The following is a 20784-nucleotide window of genomic DNA, read 5'->3' on the forward strand; positions in this document are numbered from 1 at the left end:
TTGAGGCATTGAAAATGCTTTAGAAACACTGAAGAAGTGTCTAGGATAACTCCAACTACACTCACACCTCATATCCAGCCAAACGATCCCTTTTTTTGTTTTTGACCCTATATAACTTGAACCATCTTGAACCGTTATGAGGATTTCAGGTCAAAATCATAAACACCAAGACCTTTAAGAAATGTCACGGGTTCTCATCTCATTATTTCAAAACCAACACTACAGCATTTCGTTCTGTCGTGATGTGACTGGGATCCTACCCACAATAGTAGGTGCATTAGTTTAGTCATCTGATGAAAGCTGAAATACATTTTCCTTAAGTACAACTGTTTTCTTAAAACTTTGTCATGAGAAGCTTAACCAAAACAGTGCATGTATGATCACTGCCTCGTTCAGACTAAACAAAGAGTTGTCCTGAAAAAAATTAAACTACAAATACATATAGGCCTACACACACACCACAGCATAACACTTACAAACACAATCAGGATGAAAGTGATTCTTCGTTATCACTTTCTCAAGGATGCCACCACAACAATCACATCCAGTGCTAAGTGGCAGTCACACTGCAAGAGTGAGTGACATGTATGTCTCAGAGCCACAAATCCCACACGGATACTCCTCAGGTATTGTAATCCAGTTGAAGTACCAGATAATACAAAGAGTTTCCTGTCAAAGTGAAACATCCACCGGTCAGAAACACTGACACCCACTCTTACAGAATGATTCCCAGTATGAAATGGAAGCACACTGTGTGTTATGACTCGGATAAAGGCCACCACTTTGGGGTTTTTTCCCACCTCTACTAACACTACACTAAACCACCAAACAACAACAACCACCACCTGACACAGCCAAACAACACAAATCACCTCCACACGTGTTATCATTTATTTTCCCTAATTATGTCTCTTTCTCAGGACTGTGTAGACTGCTTGATTGACAGTCATTAGCAAGGTATTTTAAGTTAATTTTTTTCCTTTGTTTTTTTAACCACATGATATAGTAGGATAGCACAGGCTTATTTGAGTCTTACACGTTTGTAGTTTGGTGTAATAGCTCCACCCAACTTCAACCCGCACAAAGGTCTAATTAGCCATTATTGAAAACACCTGTTTCCTTACTTCGACCAAAGACTAAAATAGTTTTCCTCGTTTTAAAACGACGCTGAAGTTTTTTTCCACTACTTGCGGCGCTAAAAAGTATCAGACATCACTGTACAAGCATTGACGTTGTTCATTCAAGCCAGTATGTCTGTGTATGAGATTCAAATTACAAGTGAAACGACTTAGCTAGTTTTTCTCTCGACGTATTTTGTCGTTGCTCAAATTTACGTTAACTGCGTCAATGTTGAACAAAATTGCGAACTCAAAACTCAAAGTTGAAATGTTGTTATCCGACTATAAACACAGTTTCGGTGGTTTTGAGTACAAAATGCAAGTAACTGTATAAAAATAAACTAGTAAAATGGACACTCACCAGTTTTACGTGCACTTTGATATCCACCTCCATGAAAAGCGCCATGTTGTACGCGCGTCAACTTCAAACAATTACGCTAGGTTAGCAATTTAGGCATAACACTGCTCGAACACTTGACCTTCCGCACTTTTACTGTCCATTTATATCGAATATATCCATTATTTGAAAGCACTTCGCTGCGTTTCCTCCATAGTTCATCTTCTTTGTAATTTGTCTTCTTCTTGGAACAGACGAACGCGCCGAACTGGGCCAAGCCAACTACTGTCTCGTGACCCCAGGTGAAGGCGGGACTGTACCATTATGGGAGCGGCTGGGAGGGACCGCACATTTACTCAAATCTGCTATCACAGCTACAACCCAGATTGCTATAACACTCACTATGGTCATTCTTGGCTTCACGTTGTTTTTAGAGACCAGTTGACATTTATTCTAGCACTACACGAAATGTTACACTTGTGCAAAGGAAATAGACTATCAAAAGCTTTTGTGCATGGAATTTTAGATGCACATTCCTGCCTCCCAGAGACTGAATCTTCACTGTTTTTAATACTTTAATAGGTTCCCTGTAATACAATTTTCAGGTCAAATAATCACTTTTTTATATAAGAAATCATGGCTAGATTGAAATAAAATTTGCAGTGGATGCACAGGGGATGGGCAGTCTCTTTATTTCATTCCCAGTCGCACACTAAGGTATAGTACTGGATATAGGCTACAGTTACCTGATACAAAAAGAAATCTGTCAATAATCCTGCTATTCATACAACCTCTGGCCATGCCACGCTATTAGACCATCTTGTCAGAGTCAGTCTTGTAAATTTCATTACACAACTTGGGCCAATGTATATTTTAAGAGGTCCACTGTGCACTAAAGAAAAATTCAGCAGGAAAAAGAATAAAATCAGAAAATGGTCACATGCCATATTTGCTGAATTCAACTATGCTAACCAGGGAAAGCAAAGGGAGACAGATCTCTTAGCAATTTCAGGCAGGCAAGGAGCCTACAGCTAGCTCTGGCATACCCAGTCCTCTGCCCAACCCCTCCTCTCTCCTCTCAGGAGTCAGAGGCAAGGAAAAGGCCCGAAGGGTTGAGAAAGACATGCTCTGCAGTAAGCAGTAACATATTTAGCATTTAACACTGCACAGGAGGTAAAGGTCTCTATCTCGAGATTTAGTCCCTCTTTTTCCTCTCTCTTTCTCTCTGTGCTTGCTCTTTCTGCTTTTCATCCTTGGTTATTAACATGACTATGAGTGACGCGTTCCTGCTCACATTGAATCCAGAGGCATATTCTGTGCCCTCTTGGCATCTTGTGACTTATTGTCTCCTTCCCGTCTCTCCCTACTGGCCCTCCTCCCTCTCCTCTCTCCTCTAATAGGAATGGATGATAGCTGCATTCTCCTCTCTCCTCCACATGTCTTCCTACAACAGAGCAACTGCCCCCACACCCTGCAGCTCACCATCCCATCTCTCTGTGGATACTTCCCCCTGAGTCCTCGGGCTGCCTATTTGACGCAGAACAGTCAGTGGAGCATTTGAATGAAGGACGGGATGGTGTGGTAACGATAGGCCAACTGAGGAGGCAGGCAGATAGAGCGGAAAGAAAAGCCTCAACCCACATGTGGGATTCATCTGGGTATTCTCTTCACAAACCTATGAATTGGGGCCAGAATTTCTTTCAGAATTGATACAAAATTGGGCAATAAAATAACAAAATTCTGATGCACTGTGTAAGACACTACATGGGTCAGGAAATATAAGAGAGAGCTCAGGAGACACAGACCAAAGGTCAGGATTTGGATTTAAACCAGCAAAATGATAACCAAATTGCAGATGAGCACCAGCCTGCTGGACTATTTGGTTTCCCCCAGGAAATGAGTGCTAGAGGTGAACTTTCCAGCCACCTGTTTTCCTACCTACATAAACAAGTGCATTAGCCATTCCCAAGGCCTGAGTAAATTCATTAAAGCAGCAGGGAGTGGGCCAGGGGGAGACAGATAACCCCTCCTTCCAACTGACTGACAGCCAAGGTGAGTCAATGTCAATCCACAGGTTGCTCTGCACCCTTACCAAACCTCATTTCCTCTCTTTCTCTGTCTGTCTCTTTTTCTGGTAGACTCTCACTGTGTTAAGTGGATAGTTTTTCTCTCCCCCTCTTCCTCTCCTTCCATTCCTTCCTCCCTCTTACAACATCATCTCCCCTCTAAAAATCACTTCCATTACTTTGTCCCATTCTCTCCTCATTTCTTTCTATTGTCATCATTTCTTCTTTCACCTTTCCCTAATTTCTGTAGTTTTTATTTGCCCTAGGCTAAAATTGAGTAGAAGCAATCTGTGCCCCAGACTGACTACACTTCAGCCTGCTACTGTGTGTAGCTGCACATAGGTGGCATGACTAACTATTGCTCCATAAACAGATGCACACACAGATTAGGTCACTGCAGCAGTCTATAAGGGCTGGTCAATTAGGGATATTCTTCTCCATGAGAATACAGTTATTCACTTAAGAATGTATGCATGGATACGATACATACATTTTGTTATTTTCATGCAAAATCCTAATTTCTTTAAGCTTAGCTATTTTGTTCCTCTATGCGTTGAGAAAATTATCCTACTTCTTAGGCTCAAAAAACTTTTAAAACCAATTGAAAATGTCAAATATACATTGAAGCTTAAAATAACACCATTTCCACAGCTTTGGAGAAGTTTCCATTTTGGAGATACAAGGTTACATTTGTAGGATGGTGCCTCACACAAGAGTGAAACACTAGTTACAGAGTTAGTTTTGTTTCCTACATCACCCAAAAAACACCAAAAGTCAGCGGTGTAATGATCACTTTAATTGGTCTTGCTTCCCTCCAGGACGTTTGCATTATCACACTGATGTGTTCTAAGTGTTAAGATAGGAAAGAGAACATGAGGTAAGGAGACAGATTGCTTTTGCATGTACACACAACCTGCAAACACAAACATGAATACCACCTTAAACGGTTTTTGCCTTTGCCTCCTTCCCACCCTCTCACCTCTCTCCCTCTCTCTTTTGCTGTGACACCCAGCAGCTGTCCCTGTGCCGTGCTGTTGCCTATCAGGACCATCTGTAGGGGTGGGAAAGGCATCAGCTGCCACATCAGCACACTGACTTTATCCTTCCTTAGGTCACAGGTGGTGCCCGGGGACATCAACAGGGCACACGCATGCACAAAATGTATATACATGCTGATATGCATATGGATTCATATGCGTATAAAACTTTCTCTAAAAGGACATGTAAGCACACTAAAGGATGTGATCATTCTTGCTGAAATGAGCATTGTAGGGACTGTCATGCAACTGTGTGTTTGTGCAAAATGTATTAATCCTTTTTAATGGACACTTAAGATGGCATTTTCAAATTTGATGTAATCTAATCTCTTCTGATGCATTCTTGCACACACACCTACCGCAGGGCTGTACTGTTATTGCACATTGAGCACAATTGCTATCTTGTAATAGTCCATAAATCACTACAGTATTTCCTTCACGGAAAAGCTTCTGACACTGCACATGCCATGAGACAAAATTTATGCACTTCAAAGAGCTTACGTAGATATTCCGCAGCTACCTTAAGTGCGCTAAGAGGCTTGGGCTTAACACTCCATGACCTCATCACTACATTTACACCATGACCTGACGCAAAACCAGCAGCCCAAAACATCAAAGGGCTCCAGTCAGCAGTTCTCCCCCTAAGCCTCGATTATTCCAGTCTCAAGTCTAGCTTGATTTTCTTAAAAAGAAAAAAAGCAATGCTAGATGCAAAGCAAAAGTGGGGTAAAGGAGAAAAGACAGAGGTAGTGGGACGATGTGGTGGGAGAGGAGAAACTCCTGTACTGTCATCACTAGGAGAGCTAAGGGCTGTAAATCAGACATAATCATAATAGTCTTTTCCCACAAGTGCCGCAAGCCCTTCCCACTAGCTTCACACAAGTCAATAATTAATAAAAACAACAGCTTAAGCCACCACCAGGCCAACATACACACACACAACTTTTGTATTGTATTTAGAAATGGGCCTGACTGGGTCGTTTCATGGCTGTTTACTTCCTGAGACCTGCCATTAATTTCTGCAACAGCAGTGAGTAAAAATATAAGCAGTGTCAGGAAGGTAAACAACAACAGGGCCAACCCAGAGTCATAATTAGAGGGAGAAAGAGACAGAAAGGTGGAGGCAGAGAGGGAGGAAAAAATTGGAACATAGTGTATGCAGTTCAAGTCTCCCTCAACCTACATATACAGACACACACCTCTAATCCATCATACAAAAGCCAGAGCAGCAGTCCTTCTGCAGGCAGCTGTCCAGGGAGCTCCACCAACAACAAGCCCAGAATACACACTATGTCTATGGTACACACACTTTCAAACACACACAGAAAGTGAGAACTGTGATAGTGTGTGGAACTAGGTGCTGAAAGAACAGCTCCTCTGTGTGGAAAAGGAAAAAGTGAGTAGCAGTCCAGGATCTGGAGCTATCCAAGGTGCTGAAACCCTCTTACTCCCTCATAGAAAGCTGGCTGGTTTGGAGAGATGGAAGAGCAGAGGCAGAGGGGGCTGCGTAGAGTGGCTGTCCAAGGTAGTGAATCAACAGCATGGGTCTCCTTTCAGCACTGGCTATGTTTGCCTGCACAGAGTAAGTCACTGTCTGTTACTGTGAATGAGACCACTGATTGAATATTCCTTTCCATGGACAGCAAAAACAGATTTGATCCATATGAAATTTTTATTTTTAACATTATCAAAGAAAAATAAAGTAGACGACTAGACTAGAATATAAAACCACTGGAAAACAATAAAAGTAACAGACTGTAAACACTTTTGCTGGCCTAGATTTATACATTTTTCAAGATATAAAATAACATGGAATATAAAGGTATCTATAGAAAAAAGGATAAATTACATCGTGCTTTTATATTTCACAAATAAAATATTTTATAAAGATTCAGCATGAGCAATACACAACATTATAACAGTGAAAAGAAAACACTATTTCTATTGCCAAAAAAGGTTAAAAAGTGCTATTGGAAGAGAGGTGCACTATGCATAAATGAATGTATAAAATCAATAAATGCATAAATAAAAAGGCTTAGCAGTGCAGCATTATTAGAGCACTGTGGACATACTTTACTTTCCATTAACACAGTACTGTGTATTGACTCTCTCTGATTTCTATTTAAAAAGTTGGTTTCATGTTCTCCAGAGCTGCAATGATGAAATATGAGTGCAACAGTTTACACTGAACCAATCGATGTTGGGAGTTTTGTAGCACAATTAATAGTCTAAATTTAATTCATTATTGATATCTATGCTTAGCTAACATCTACCAGCTATTTGTTAGACACAATGTTTTATCACCAGAGTGGGCAAATGATCTAAAAATGTTAAATGTACTGACTCAGTTTTTCTACAGAAATGGTGTTTTAATCCTGAATATGGAGCATATTAGCTATGTTATGCAGCATAGGTTACCAGGGTGATGATCTGCAGTTAAAACTAAGACACTTTTGTGCAATAGGAAGGTTAGCTCAATAACAGTAGTCTGGCTTTGTGAGTCAGGCAGACCTGTGTAGGAGAGACAAAATGTGCGTTGGTAGAGAACTGTCCATGGTGCTGAATTGACAACAGCTCACAATTCAGTGGCAGTGCTGCCAATGGACCGTGTGCACAAAGCATGTCCTTCCTTGTTGGTTATGGACTCCTCATGGCCTATCCCACAGTGCATCTTGCACTCATTGTTTCTGGTTCAGCTGCACTGCTCTGAACCAGAGAGGCTAGGAGTGGCAATGCACTGTGGAATGTGCCACAAGCACTAAATGATATCAAGGACGGTCAGAGAAATTCTCAGAGCCGCCACTCAGTATTTAATTGTAGTGGATAGAGGAGATCTGAACAAAAATAAATACACAAATGATAGTAAGAAAAGTGTGGAAAGTATTGCAAAGATAGTCACTGTTTGGTTGAGGGTTACGGATGTCTTTACCCAATACCCAATAGACAAATGAGACTTTGTTGAAAATATTTCTTTTCTTTACACTTTACCCATTGTGGCTTAGTAAAGCTTGAGCCTTGAGCTATGTATTTTCTTTTTAAGTAGGCTATTCAATATATGTTTTACAGTTCTCTCTCACACTCAAATATTACATATGCTTCCTACAACTGACTCGATGAACACACCACTCACTGGGCTCCCATTGGTCTTTCTTTCCAAATTTCAAACTGTGAAAACTATGGCAGCTGTTATGAAATGTTTTCCTTATTTTCCTAAATCCACAGAGGTTCAATTTTTTTTTAATATATATTAGCTAAAATGGCATGTTGTTTCAGATTGATGTTATATTTCATAATGTCTTTTCATAATGTCTAGTTTAAATAGGGGCTCATACTCCCCATATTTTGCAATCAGCAAGTTAAATATCTTAACACACACTAAGGTTGAGAAATGCATTTACATACAAGTGCAGTATGAATTTGAGGGAATGTTTTTAAAATCCCCTCTCTGTGGTAATTAAAGGTTATGTTAGTTAATATTAATATAGCAAAATACTGAGAATCTGATATATCCCAACAGGAATATCCGATCTCACATTCCTGTTTAATGTATTCAGACATCATCAACAAGAGAACAATGATGTCTTCTGACATTAATAATGGATGATTTTCAAAGTGCTGATGTGATCATTTTGCACATCTATGAAAACCCTTGGAAACTGTGAAAAGAGCCCACTTTAAGAATGCAGGGACTTCACTCCTGTTTCTTCCCTCCCTGAGAACACAAAAAGGATAAACTAGGAAGAAGATGGAGATGTTAATGTTAGAGGAGAGAGCAACACACTCACCCTCTCTCCTCATTGACTTGCTCCAGGCCACACAGGTGTGACTAAGCCTTATAGATTCATGGCTGATGGCGGAACAGGGTTAGCGAGTGAATAGTGGGTAACTGGAGCAAAGTGCCCGCCTTGCAAATAGCGGCATCCTTGGAGAAAATGGCTTGGCAAGAGAGAGAGCTTTCGATCGATAGTGCTCTGAAGAAGTTTGATAGGGCTTTGGTAGGGCTGACTTTTCAACACAGCATCTGTGTTTTGGAAGACCTAAAAGGTCTGCTGGGTTCCTATGATCTGCCTGTGTTTGTCTATGTTTTGTTTTTTTTCTCATTTTTTCTCTTATAACCCTTCTCAGATTCTCTGTCTGCCTGGAAGCTGTTCATTGTGATAATATTGATCTTTCCTCTTACTATGTGGAGAATGTTTTGCCTAACTCTTTCTAAAGTAATATTTGTTGTGTTTTATTAATGTTGAATAATTAAATTAATATTAAAGACATTTCTGATCTAACTGAATATAGTTTCAGTTCTACTGTGAGAAACTAGTGCTTGAGTGAAGACAAGTTCATACTACATGGAAGCAACTTGCTCAAAATTCAAATGTCTGGGGTAAAAATTACTTATTGTACCCAATTTTGAATTATTTGGTTGTGGTGTCTGCAACATTATTCTAACTTAGCTCAAGCTGTTTGTCAAGTGTCATATCAATCTTGTAATGTAACCTCCATTTCAGAAAACCAAAAAATGGTGACCGACCAACAGGCCACAGCAGTGGTGGAAATCCCTGATAGATTCCTGGGGATCTGCTTTGTCAAAACAGGCACAAGCATCTCTGCTGTTAATACCATCTGTGACACACACACACTTCCTGTCTCCCACACTCCACAGCTTGCTGTACACCGGGGGCCATGTCAAATCACAGAGTTATTCCAGGGACTCGCTGGGGAGTGGGAGGCGCAAGTCACCATACATGCCAGTCCCAAAACACCCAGGCCAAATGGTGTGTCACACTGGCTTGGAAGTGAGGGAAAACACTGATGAATCCTGGACTGCTCCATTTGGAAATGGGAGAGAGATAGAGAAAGAGAGAGAGAGAGAGACTTGGAAACCTGGTAAGTGCTAAACCCCCACAATTAGCACCATTGATAGGAAGAGTGGCTCTGATCCCAAACAATCAGATCTGGGTTTATTTAATTTCTGGGCCATGATTTGAGAAGTTGCAGCTTTGGGCATCTTCACACAGTTGAAACTAAACCAGTAGTGTACTAAAAAACTGATTAGTTGAAAAAGTATTGGCTATAATAATATTTTACGTTGTATAATAACATGATTTTATGCAGCTTAGCAGTTCTGATGCTCATGCTGTGGTGTTTTTACACTGCACTTGACAATGATTCACTGTCAATCACACAATCTGTCCAATAATGTGACATCATACACATGTGGTGCTGCTTTTCAATTTTTGTATGTGGTGTGAGCATACAAAAATTGGTATGTGAGCCACAATAGCTATTACTGCTCATCCTAACTCAGCAGTTCCTCTAGTTAAACAAATCACTACTGTTGGAGCTGTAAACGTATAGTAATCATTTTTTGTGTGGCAAAGGAAACAGCTAGAACATTAAAATCATATGTACTGCATATTGCATCATATCTCTTATAAAGTTGATCAAACTGGGAAATGTGATATAAAAAATAGGCTTATAACTTTAAAATATAACAATTAATTATAATGTCTAAAATCTAACTAGTAGGGAATAGACGCTTTGCATTTGGTTGTGAATAAGTAGTATACACTTTGAATCATTCCTTGAATTATAATTGAAAAGGAGCGTAGGAAAAAGACTTATTCAACAGCAGTGTACTGAACTGCTAAAAATGTCCAAGTATGGAGAGGGATGCGGTCCAAAGGACTAAAGAAAAGCCTGCACTGCATCAGAGCAGTTAGTCAGCAAGTCTCACTAAAGCTATCTGGATGGATGGTTGGATTGAAACGGCTGGACTGAGATGGAGGGAGGGACGGATGGTCTGTGACTCTGCTCTCCCTCCTTCCACTCACTCCTCCCCCTCTTTCCTCTCACCATCATTCTGACACATTCAGCCTTCATGTCTCTACTTTTCCTCTTCAAAGTGGAAAAGCGGCAGCCAAAGTGGCAGATTGGCACAAATGTGACACAGGACTCATTTCCCCCGACAAACAGGAAAGGGTCATCAATAGCGAAGCTGTTAAAACTCAAGTTTGGAGCAGGGCATATGATGCAAATAGAACTAACATCTTAGCTTCAACAATTTTCACCACAAAAAAAAAAAAACAAAAACAGAGAAAATGTGAAAAAAAGGAAATACAGTTACTGCATGAAAGCAAAATACATAACAACTATAAAAACACAATAAAGCTAAATGTGATTGAATCTGAGTGCCCATTTCATTTCTGTTTCTCCTTTGAATCACAAAATGGTGTCAGCAGTCATCACTCAATTGTGCTTCTCTATTCCTGGCTCATTACAACGGAGAGAATAGTGCTGGGTAATTGTTTGACCCTGCCTTCTCAACCTACGTCCTTGGCTGTTGAGAGCGCTCGACGTGAGAGTTCTATGGGATAAATGGCGGCTATTCCCACACTCTGCCCTGAGGCTGTCTGCAAACAGAGCACCATCGTATTGGAGACAAGAGAAGCCTGACGAAGGTACGCTGGCTACACAAACCCATTGCAGGCCCAGGCAGCAGCACCACCACCTCTCTAAAAGGACCCATTGTGCCCTGCAAAAACCTTTCCCTCTCTGCAGTGAAGTGGCCATTGTGGCTTGCAGAATAGCCATCCCTCTCCATCGCCTGGCGGGGAAAGTACTGTTGTGCTGGAGCTGAGTGTGGCCTTGGTTGCAGCAGTAGACTGTATCTCAATATCATGACCCCCATCAGCCCCCGAGTGCCCCCTGTCGCTCACTCTATTCTTCCCACAGGTGGGGACAATCCAGACCTAATTTCAGCCAGTGAAAAGAGTGTAAGGAACAGCTGCATTCTGGTATTGGAAATAGTTACATTTCAGAATAGAGCTACCGTCTGAGTTTTTAGCATGTATAGCACAAGTTTGGACATCTCGTATTGATTTGGCTGCTGGGGTGGTGCTCTGAAAATATATTCATCCATGATATATGAATGATGGACAAAAGCCTTATGGATTTCTGTGAGAAGCATAAACTGTGGTGGAGTACAACAATTCTCTTAAGGGTACTTGAATGAGAACAGTACCTACAGTTTTTCAAGGTGCACCGCTGAGAGTCAGCTAAGGACTTGCAAAAAGGAGCTCGAAGGAAAAAACAAAAAGAGAGACACTACAATATTTATTAAAAGTGAGGAAGCTTGTCTGGCTTTATGTCCTCAGTGAAAGCTACAGCTAATGTATGACTCATATACAAACTATTGTGAGGAGCATATTTATATTCAGAGTGATGACTCTGAACTTTCCTTGGACCGTCTGCATTCCCTGCATCCTTAAAAATTGCTGTATATTGTTCAAATGGGAAAAAATTCTCATAATATGCTTTGTTGACCATAGGATAGATGAATTAAACAGGAGAAAAAAAAAGTCTTATCATAGATTAACTTTCATTTAATTGCATAAGGCTCCTTCCTAAAAGCGAGTAACTGACTGATGGTAATGTCCAGCACTTGTCTTTAGAAGCATGCTATTGTGTACAGTAGTTAGCTATGCAAGTGTTATGCAAACAAATTGCATGATTATGCAAAACTAGAAATTGTGTGGATGAGTGATATCCCACAGCATAAGGATTAGTTACTAACACCCACTCTTCAATTATGAGCATAAAACTCTGATGTGGGGTTTTTTGTGTCCCATATCCCTGTTATGCAACCTGCTCCACTTTGAAATAGGATACATTCAGAGCTAACCACATGTTAGCATAGTCTTGAATGGATGGATACAGTTCATACAAAGATGGAAACAATCTTGGGGTTTATGTATGATAATGCAAAGCAAAATGAGGCTCAGAACAATTTGATTTAAAAGCTCTGCAGTGTAAAAAACACCAGTGTTTACTACCGACTCCGAGATGAAGGACTGTCTTTAGGTTGTAGGCGAACATGATACATCAGCATCAACTGTGAGGTTACATCAGCTTGTTTTGTCTGGTATGTGCCCTTCTAAATGGGGAGGAAGGGGTTCTGGGGTGATATTTTTAAACCTGAGAAACAGCAGCTGCCTTTGCGCTGGAGTAATTTAGGTTAAATGGCTCAGTGGCGGGTGCTAAAGAGATAAGTCTCACACCTGAAACAGACGCTGGTCCTGAAAAACTCTCAGGCAAAGAGTTCTCTCAGGTCTAGGTTGGGTTACACCTGAGGCGGATAATATTTGAGGAGAAGCCAAAAGGAGATGAGGTGCAGACATGACAAAGTAGCTTGAAATGTCCATTTTATTTCTCCATTATTGATACCCCCCTGTTCTTGCTCTAAGAAATTTAAGCTTGACTGTAGTGCCAAGGATCTCACTTGAGCCTCTTAAAAGGCGAGCAATATGGTAATGCAAATATTTCAAATCAGCTTCTCACTGGAGGCTACAAAGAACATCTTCATTAATTCATTGGCAGTGCCTGCTTTTTGGGGGTTACTCAGATATGAAAGAAGGGGGCTGGGATTACACTACTTTCAACTATTTGAGAGAAGAAAAAAAACTCTCATCCAAGATTCAGATGTACTTGTGAGCTGTGCTGAATGAATTCATGACCCAATCTTTGTGGAATACAGTAGAGTATGTTGCACCGATCCAGGATTTTCAACAACCAAGTCTCTCAACTCTTTCTCAATTAGAAAGACCAAAGGGAAGTTGTTAAAAGCTGTGCAGCGCTTTGAACTCAACTGGTGCAATCACAAGACAATTTTGAGCCTTTTCCTCTGCAGCCGACAGCACGACAAGTGATGTACTAACTTACATAATAAATGTCCCTCCAGACTGACTAATATTAGTCCCAACCTAGACATGGATATCCTATTGCCATGGCCACACAGGAGGGAAGGGTGTAACTTGATCTGATCAATAGGCCATACTGTATTCTCTCTTTCCTCCTGTTTCTCTGTCTATCGCCCCTTCTCTTTCTCTCACAAATCCAACCATGCAATCACTCAGAGACAATGAGAGGTCCTTCACTCCATCTCTCCATCATAAGCCCTTCCCCCTCTACTCTGACTGCTTAATCGAAGGAGAAAAGCGATAGAAAGGCGGGAGAAAGTGCAGGCCGGGCACGTCTTCCCTCATCATGGCCCCCACAGCTAAAATGGAGGGCGTGAGGAGTAGGAGGAGGGAGTCTTTCATTTTCATATCGCATTTCCTCCCCTTTTTATGCAAGTGAAAGTGTCTGCCTTCTTTATAGTTCCCCTAAGCTCCTTTAACCTCTCTTCTCTCCCACTCCGCAGGCGGATGGTGGACGGATGAACAGGAAGATGGATGAGGGCCAGGCGGTGAGCGGCAGAAGAGTGAGTTAATGAGGCAGATTGCTCTCTTTGCTGCCGTGCGAGGGATTACAGGAAGATTACCCATTCTGATTCTCTTCTCTTCCATTTTCGTTCTCTCTGTCTCTGTGGTGGTAAACTGGATGGGCGCGGTGGGGCGGGCAGGGGGGTGGGGAGGGTGTGAGTGCACATGTTTTGATAGAGGTGAGATAGAAGACAGTGCCGCGGCTCTCTGTCAAGAGACAATGACAGCTGCTCAAAACACTGACCTGCGAAGGAATAGAGTTTCTGACTGATGCCTCCAATCTGACAGCTGCTTTGAGCGCTGCACTTGGCCTAAATATACCCAGCATGAGACTGAATATCTTATTAGTCACATGAGATCCAGCTCCTTCCTGAAGTTTGTTCTCTGAGATAAACTCTAACAAACTGGGGCTACAGATGCCACCCACAGAAGCACACATAGTGGACACTTTACAATAAGTCACATTATGCATTTGAAAAGGTGTTGTTTTTCTGGGGCGTTCAAATGGCATGCTGATTGTGTGTTGACCCAGAATGATGGCATTTGAGTTGAAAAGCTGGAGATTTGTATTCAGGAAAGTTGTTGGAAGCCTCATGTCAGAGGGATGAGCGAAAACAAAGAGAAGCGCAGGACCTCAAATCCACTTTTTGCACTCACCGAATAACAAACAGTGAAAAGGTCTGGAAAAATTATTCAAATTGTAGGGGAATTTGCAATTATTATAAGTCATCTCAACCCACAAAGGCAATGTTAAGCACCCTTCATGAAGTGCACTGAAAGCTCTGAGAACAAAAGTGGAATCATGTATGGGCCCATTTTCTGCCGGCAGTCTGCTCAGTGTGTATTATTATAAAGGGGAGAAGCTATTCAGGTATTTTCAAAGCCATTGTAAAAACTAGAGTAGTTAGACTGAGCTGATTGTGGAGTCATTTTTGTGAGGGTTTTTTCCACTGGGAACAGCTGAATACAAAATTATGCTTAGGAAAAGCAATATTTGTGCTGTAATTATTTGATTGAATGACTGAAAAATAGATTTTTTAACCAGTGGTCAAGTCCTTCAACATGGCCTTTAGCCCTGACAGCATGAGTCAAAATATTCCTGGCCTCAGAAACAAGTAACCAGGAAATGAATCTCATCACCTTGCTTGATTTCTGGCACAGGGCTTCATTTGCATTAAGAAGACAGCTGGCTCAATAAGCACATCCACTTCCTGTGCGTGTCTCAGCCAATCATCCTCACAGTATTGTATTTTCTTTGCATAGGCCTTTAAGCAATGAATTCGGGTCAGTCAATAAGAACCGGGACACTTCTCTGTATTCATCAAACTTCATTAAAGTCAGCACTATGCGTGTTATTCAGCAAAGTCATACAATTTAAAGCAAATTGTATTAAGATATGTTTTCTTTAGTAAAGCTATTCCCACCATGCCACACAGTCCTCTGTCCAACAAGAAAGAGGGGGAAGTTGCTTCAGACAAGTGATCACCATGCAGATATCGTGAAAAAGGACAAGTCTGGTGTCATATTTATCACACAGCTTAAGTAGTAAGAGACACAGTGGGTCAGCTTTGTCAGTGGCGTGTGGGACTCTCCTCATGTGGTGTCTGCTTTCATCGTCTTTCTGGTCGCGTGCTTCCCGTCCGTTTCTGTCCCTGCGCCGTTGCGAACTCAAGCTTGGGCTCGGTTTAATTATTGTAAGCACAACTGACCCCACAACCCGACTTGTATCCCATAATCAGAGAAATACCGATTTGTTGGACTTGGTATTTATCTTCTGGTTTGGGGATTTTGGGTAGAGACACCGTTACGCACCCCAGTGGGCGTTTGGCGACACGTTGGCGCAGGAGTCGCACACAGTCGCATTATGGTCGGCGCATTACAGAGCTCCAGATATCCACGTACTGTACGCGCGTGCATTCCTAACACATCATGCTTATCACATTTACTTGGAGATAACATTTCTGAGATGGTCAGATCACGGCAATACTGCCCTTCAGCATCCAGTTTTAATGCAGCTGTTCAGTAAAGAAAGCGTACCCTCCGGCGGCCTGTTTTTCAGTGTCATAAAGATTTTATTCTATCATTATAAAGATGACTTGAATAATACACCCAGAGGATGGGACCAAAAACATGAATCAACTCTAGTAGGTGAAATTCCAGCTAATTTTAATTTCACGGATTTGGAGAGAAGAAGTGCACAAGTAAGCACGCGGTGTGTGTGAAAATTAGGCTGCATATACTATCAATAGATTCCACAGAGAGTACAAATCGCTACAATTTAGGTTAATGTTTTAGTACAAACTGGAGCAGTAAAAATGAAAACGATAGCTCGGGTTTAATGAGTGTCGGAACCTGTAAGAATAGCCCCCCTCGCAAGTCGTCTGGACATTGCGTAAACACATCCACAGCTTAAAGAAGCACACAAACTGACTTTCTCTTTCGCCGAGCACAGTGAGATATTTTTTGCTGGATTCCCACACTCCACCACTGCTGTCACGCGTGGCTCCAAAACATATATGTCCATCATTCCCCCCCACACCGGATTCAACGTGTCTACTCCCAGAGCCGCAGAAAACAAACAGCGGACCTCAAATCCACTCGCCTCCCAATCTCCTCCAAATATTGACCCATTACGCATCGTTTGCTGCTGGCTCCCTCTCAACAGAGCAAAGCCAACAATTGCTCATTAATGGACCATGTGAGTGTATTTTTTTTCCCGACATCACCTGTTATCATTTGGAAAGCATGTGTAGACAGCGACAAATCCTCACAGCCAGAAAAAAAACCCACAAAAGCATATAGTCATCACAGCAAAGAAGAGAAAAGTCCTTACTTGTGTTTTGCGGCAATCCCTCCGATTTTATTCTCCAGACTTGGGGAGGTTTGTAAATATCCCTGGATATAGCCTGGATACAGGTTACGTTTCTGTGTTTCTTTTTTTTTTATCCAGAGCGTTGAGCAGATCAGAACGCAGGTTTTCTTTCCCCCCTCTCTCCTTCAAGACAGATGTGAACGGTCCTGGCCGAGTCGCTCCACCTGCATCCCTGCCGTCAAGCCAGCCAGAAGGCAGAAAATGCAACTTCGGATTCTTCTTTTCAAATTAAAACTCCTTCATTTATATGTCTCAAAGGGGCTTTTATTGTGGAGGTTCCGTCGCTCTGTTCCTCGTGGAGGCTTCTGGGTGTTTCTGTGCGCTTTGACGCATATCCACCTGCATCCACTGGAATAGGAGACAGCTAGCGGCATCAGCAGCAGTGGCAGCGGCACCGCACTGAGGAGGACGCCCACAGAGACACGCCCCGCTCAGGCAGGAGAAGGCTACTTCACCCAGGGCGAGGGAGACGGGAAGGGCTGAACTGGATATGCTGTTTAAAATACTTTTCTGTGCAAGTGGTCGCGCCTAATAGGCAGTGAAAATTTTAGAATTTTATAAATAGGGTTGTCAAAGAAGATGAAAGTGTGTGTAGGCTAATTATAAATATACAGAATAAGATGAGCCAATGAGTGATTTCAAGGAATAAAATATGCCATTTTGATCAACTGAAAATCAAAGAATGAAAATGAACCAAAAGAAAAAAAATCTATACTGTAGTCCCAGAAAAATCAACAAAATATACCCAAAGAACAACATCTGGACCAGATCTTTCTGGCTGTCATAACTGCCTCCAAGAATGATATTAAACATGACAGCCTAGCATTATCATTAACCAGTTTTGAACCTAATTATAAAAAACTACATTGTTTGAGTCAAAATGGAGTAATTACCAATGAGTCACAAACTTATTACAATAAGTATCAAATGCACTATTGCTATTATTTGCTAATGGCTGTCCACAGCCTCAAACATTTCTACAGGCAATTATGTAGACGAAACAGTGGGTCTATGAGCTCCATTTGATCATCATCATCATAAAGGGAAAAACAATATAAAAAGAGAGAGCTTTTCCTCTATAGAAGACATTACCTTCATTAGTTTATTTACTTGGATACACACACACACACACACACACACATACACACACACACACACACGCACACACACATTCCCCTCATAAAGATTTATAATAGCCAATAGGAAAGTAAGCACTATCAACAAAGAGGAGAGAATAGTGTTGGAGGATTTAAATACAACTTACATGTACAGCATACTCAGCAGGTATTTTTCATTGACATTATTTTGCATTATTATTTTTTTCTACTGATTTGAATATTTACATGCTATTCTTACAGACAATTAGGGTCCTAAAGTATTGGTCTAATGATCTGAGAATCATACTCTCTACTTTTGCTGTGGTATTGGTATAGTTTCTAAATTCATACATTCATAAATTTCAGCCATTTCAAATATCAGATGCATTCAGAGGTATGGTAATTTTGAGAGACAGAGCTATTTGTTCAAGTGGAACGGGAATAATTTGGTGAGATAATGTGAATATCCTCAGCTTTATAGCTTCTTTTTGTGTGCCAACTGGATTCAAATCTCAGTATTTTTACCTCTCAACAGAGTACTGCCAGTTTTCTTTTTTATCCTTCCAGTTAGTTAATTGCATTAAGTACGCATCCTTTGTGTAAATCTAATCTGTAGATCAAATGAAAACCAGCAGGCCTCTGAGCCATGTTGGACTTAAAAACCACTGTTGCTGTATGTTTTTTTCAGACAACAAGTGGGATAAGCTTTGACTAGCCAAGCCATTCTGTTTCTGCTGCACCATCACCTGTTACCCTTAAGACTGGCCCATCGCCATTCCTCCTGGCAAAAAGGAGGTGTCACCTGCACAAGTGGGACCATTTGATCTGGGCAGAGAAGAGGGTCATTTGAGTCAGGGAGACCATTTGACGCTGAAACTCCATTTCTCTCTCAGTCTCACTTTCTCTTCATTTCCTCCGCTCATCATGTCAGACACTGGGCTGACAAAGTTTCTCATTAGTAGCTTTCTGCGGCCTCACTGTGGTCTGTTGCTCTGACTTGCCTCAGTGGGAGAGCTCATGGGTCTGCTCATCATGTCCCACATCATGTCAGCAAATTGTCACAGCAAAAGTCTTCATTTCAACCTTTTCTCCTCATTTGCAGAATATACTTTCTTCAGTCAGAGTAGCATGGTCTTTAGTTGGAACATGTATGTCATTGGAAAGTCTGCAATTTCACCAATTATTACATTTTCATGGAAATATACAGTACATGCTAAGCATTCAAAATCAAATAAATAAATGGCTAGTTTACACCTTGGTGGATGATCAATCAGAAACCATTGGGAACCATTGAACACACATACACTATTGACACATAAGTCAATAATGTGTCTTTGGAGTACTTTTACAGGGTATACCATCCATCTAGCCATCACTGTGTTCTGCCTTAAAGGTCTGCCTACGTCAGAGGTGAGCACTGTGTCGACAGAAAAATCACAGTCCTAGTCAATGAACCTGGAGGGGCTGCATCAATCACAGGCTTATTGAGCAGCACGGTGCGAGAGAAGCCTGTCAAAAGAATATTGGCACCTCTCAGAATTTATTTCTCAAGCCAAAATATCAGATTAAAAACAATATTGGCAGAGGGTAGGTGGGCCATTGTCACGACAGAAAGCTGTGTCACTTAGAGTTTTTTAAGTTATGCCTGCACTCACATGTTAGATGAGGCTGAGAGGGGATCATTTGAAGTTCAAACTCAAAGTTACATTTACTCCCATTTCTGTGTTTTGTGATCTCAATTGTTACTGCCATGTTTGGCGGTCCTTTGGAAATATCGGAGTACTTCATTCACTTATGTATTACAATCTGATACCTTGGTCTAAGAAATGGATTCTGGACAAGTGATAAAGACAAATTAAAACTAAAATTGGCAGAGGGATAACTGCTGTATCTGCTACTAAATGCTGCTACTTATTTCTATCTCCAAGTACATTAAAGCAGGTTGTACAATCATTAGTTTCATCATACCTGGACTATTGCTCTGTGATGTGGTCCAGTGTGGCTATTGTATTAGCTCTAGTTAATTGAGAATTGAGCAGCACATCTAGTTCTGAACTTTTCATTTAGATGAGAAGTTGAGAGAATGCATGCTGGTCAGTCCTTGTAGAAAGTGAAGAAGAGATTGGTTTGTAGTCTTTTAACCTTTTTCTGTTTTGTATGTATTCTCAACCAACCAAACTGCCTTTTCTCTAGGAGAATGAACGCCATCAGAAAGCTAGAAAAGTGGCAATGGCCAAGATAGCTCTTTTACAACACAGATATTAACAATTTGTGCACCCTTGTTAAGATTTATTTATGTATATAGTTGCATGAAATTGTAATTATTATCCAGTGTAATTGTTTTTTTTTCTCCTAAACTCCAGGAAGAGTTATTGTGCTGGTGAAAGCTAATAGGGCTCCAAATACATAAACACATAAACATTTACCTGCATGGAAAAAAACATGCTCTGTTACAACTAAATTTTAATTCTCTTTTACAATAATTGTTTTTCCTTGTGAAATACTGTATAGTGTTGCCATTTAATGAATCCTCACAAAACTCTTAGGCCTATGCAACTTGTGATAAGTCACATAAGTCACAAGTAGACAACGCTTAAGGGGTCACCTCCTGAAGAAGTTGGAAACCAACTGCACTATTGCATTGTATGTAGTCAGTATACAGAATCCATATAGGTTTTGTTCACACTGATGCTTTTCTCACATCCACAATGTCTCCTGAGATATAGAAGTCTAAGTTATGATCAGAGAGAGATCTTATCTATATAACATTTGGCAGAGACCTGCTTTTCACAAAACTGCAGGTCTCTGCGGTCATTGTTAGATGTATACTTCAATCAAATGTGAGTCAGTGCTGTTTGGCTCAATGAGAGTTTTCCATTCAAAGGCAATATCTAAAAATAAATGAAAATATCTCACTGCAGACAGATGTCAACTGGGTGTATAACAAACCAAATATCATCAAATAACCGCCAGGCTGTTATCATGATCTGATTTGAATCC

At 41.0% G+C, this 20784-nt stretch overlaps 1 protein-coding gene across 4 annotated transcripts in view; it reads right to left on the reverse strand.

Moving 5' to 3' along the window:
- nrxn2b (neurexin 2b) overlaps positions 1–16815 on the reverse strand; it is a 716836-nt gene extending 700021 nt beyond the window's left edge. For 3 of the 4 annotated variants that reach the window (XM_042400577.1, XM_042400578.1, XM_042400575.1), the window contains exon 1: positions 1480–1762. The gene's annotated coding sequence lies outside the window, so the exon portion shown is untranslated. Of the gene's footprint in view, positions 1–1479; positions 1763–16648 lie in introns of those variants that run through there. The other variant, XM_042400576.1, reaches the window with a different exon arrangement.
- Between the last annotated feature and the right edge of the window lie 3969 nt (positions 16816–20784).

Source organism: Thunnus maccoyii, chromosome 22 (assembly GCF_910596095.1).
Source record: "Thunnus maccoyii chromosome 22, fThuMac1.1, whole genome shotgun sequence".
Lineage (NCBI taxonomy): Eukaryota > Metazoa > Chordata > Actinopteri > Scombriformes > Scombridae > Thunnus > Thunnus maccoyii.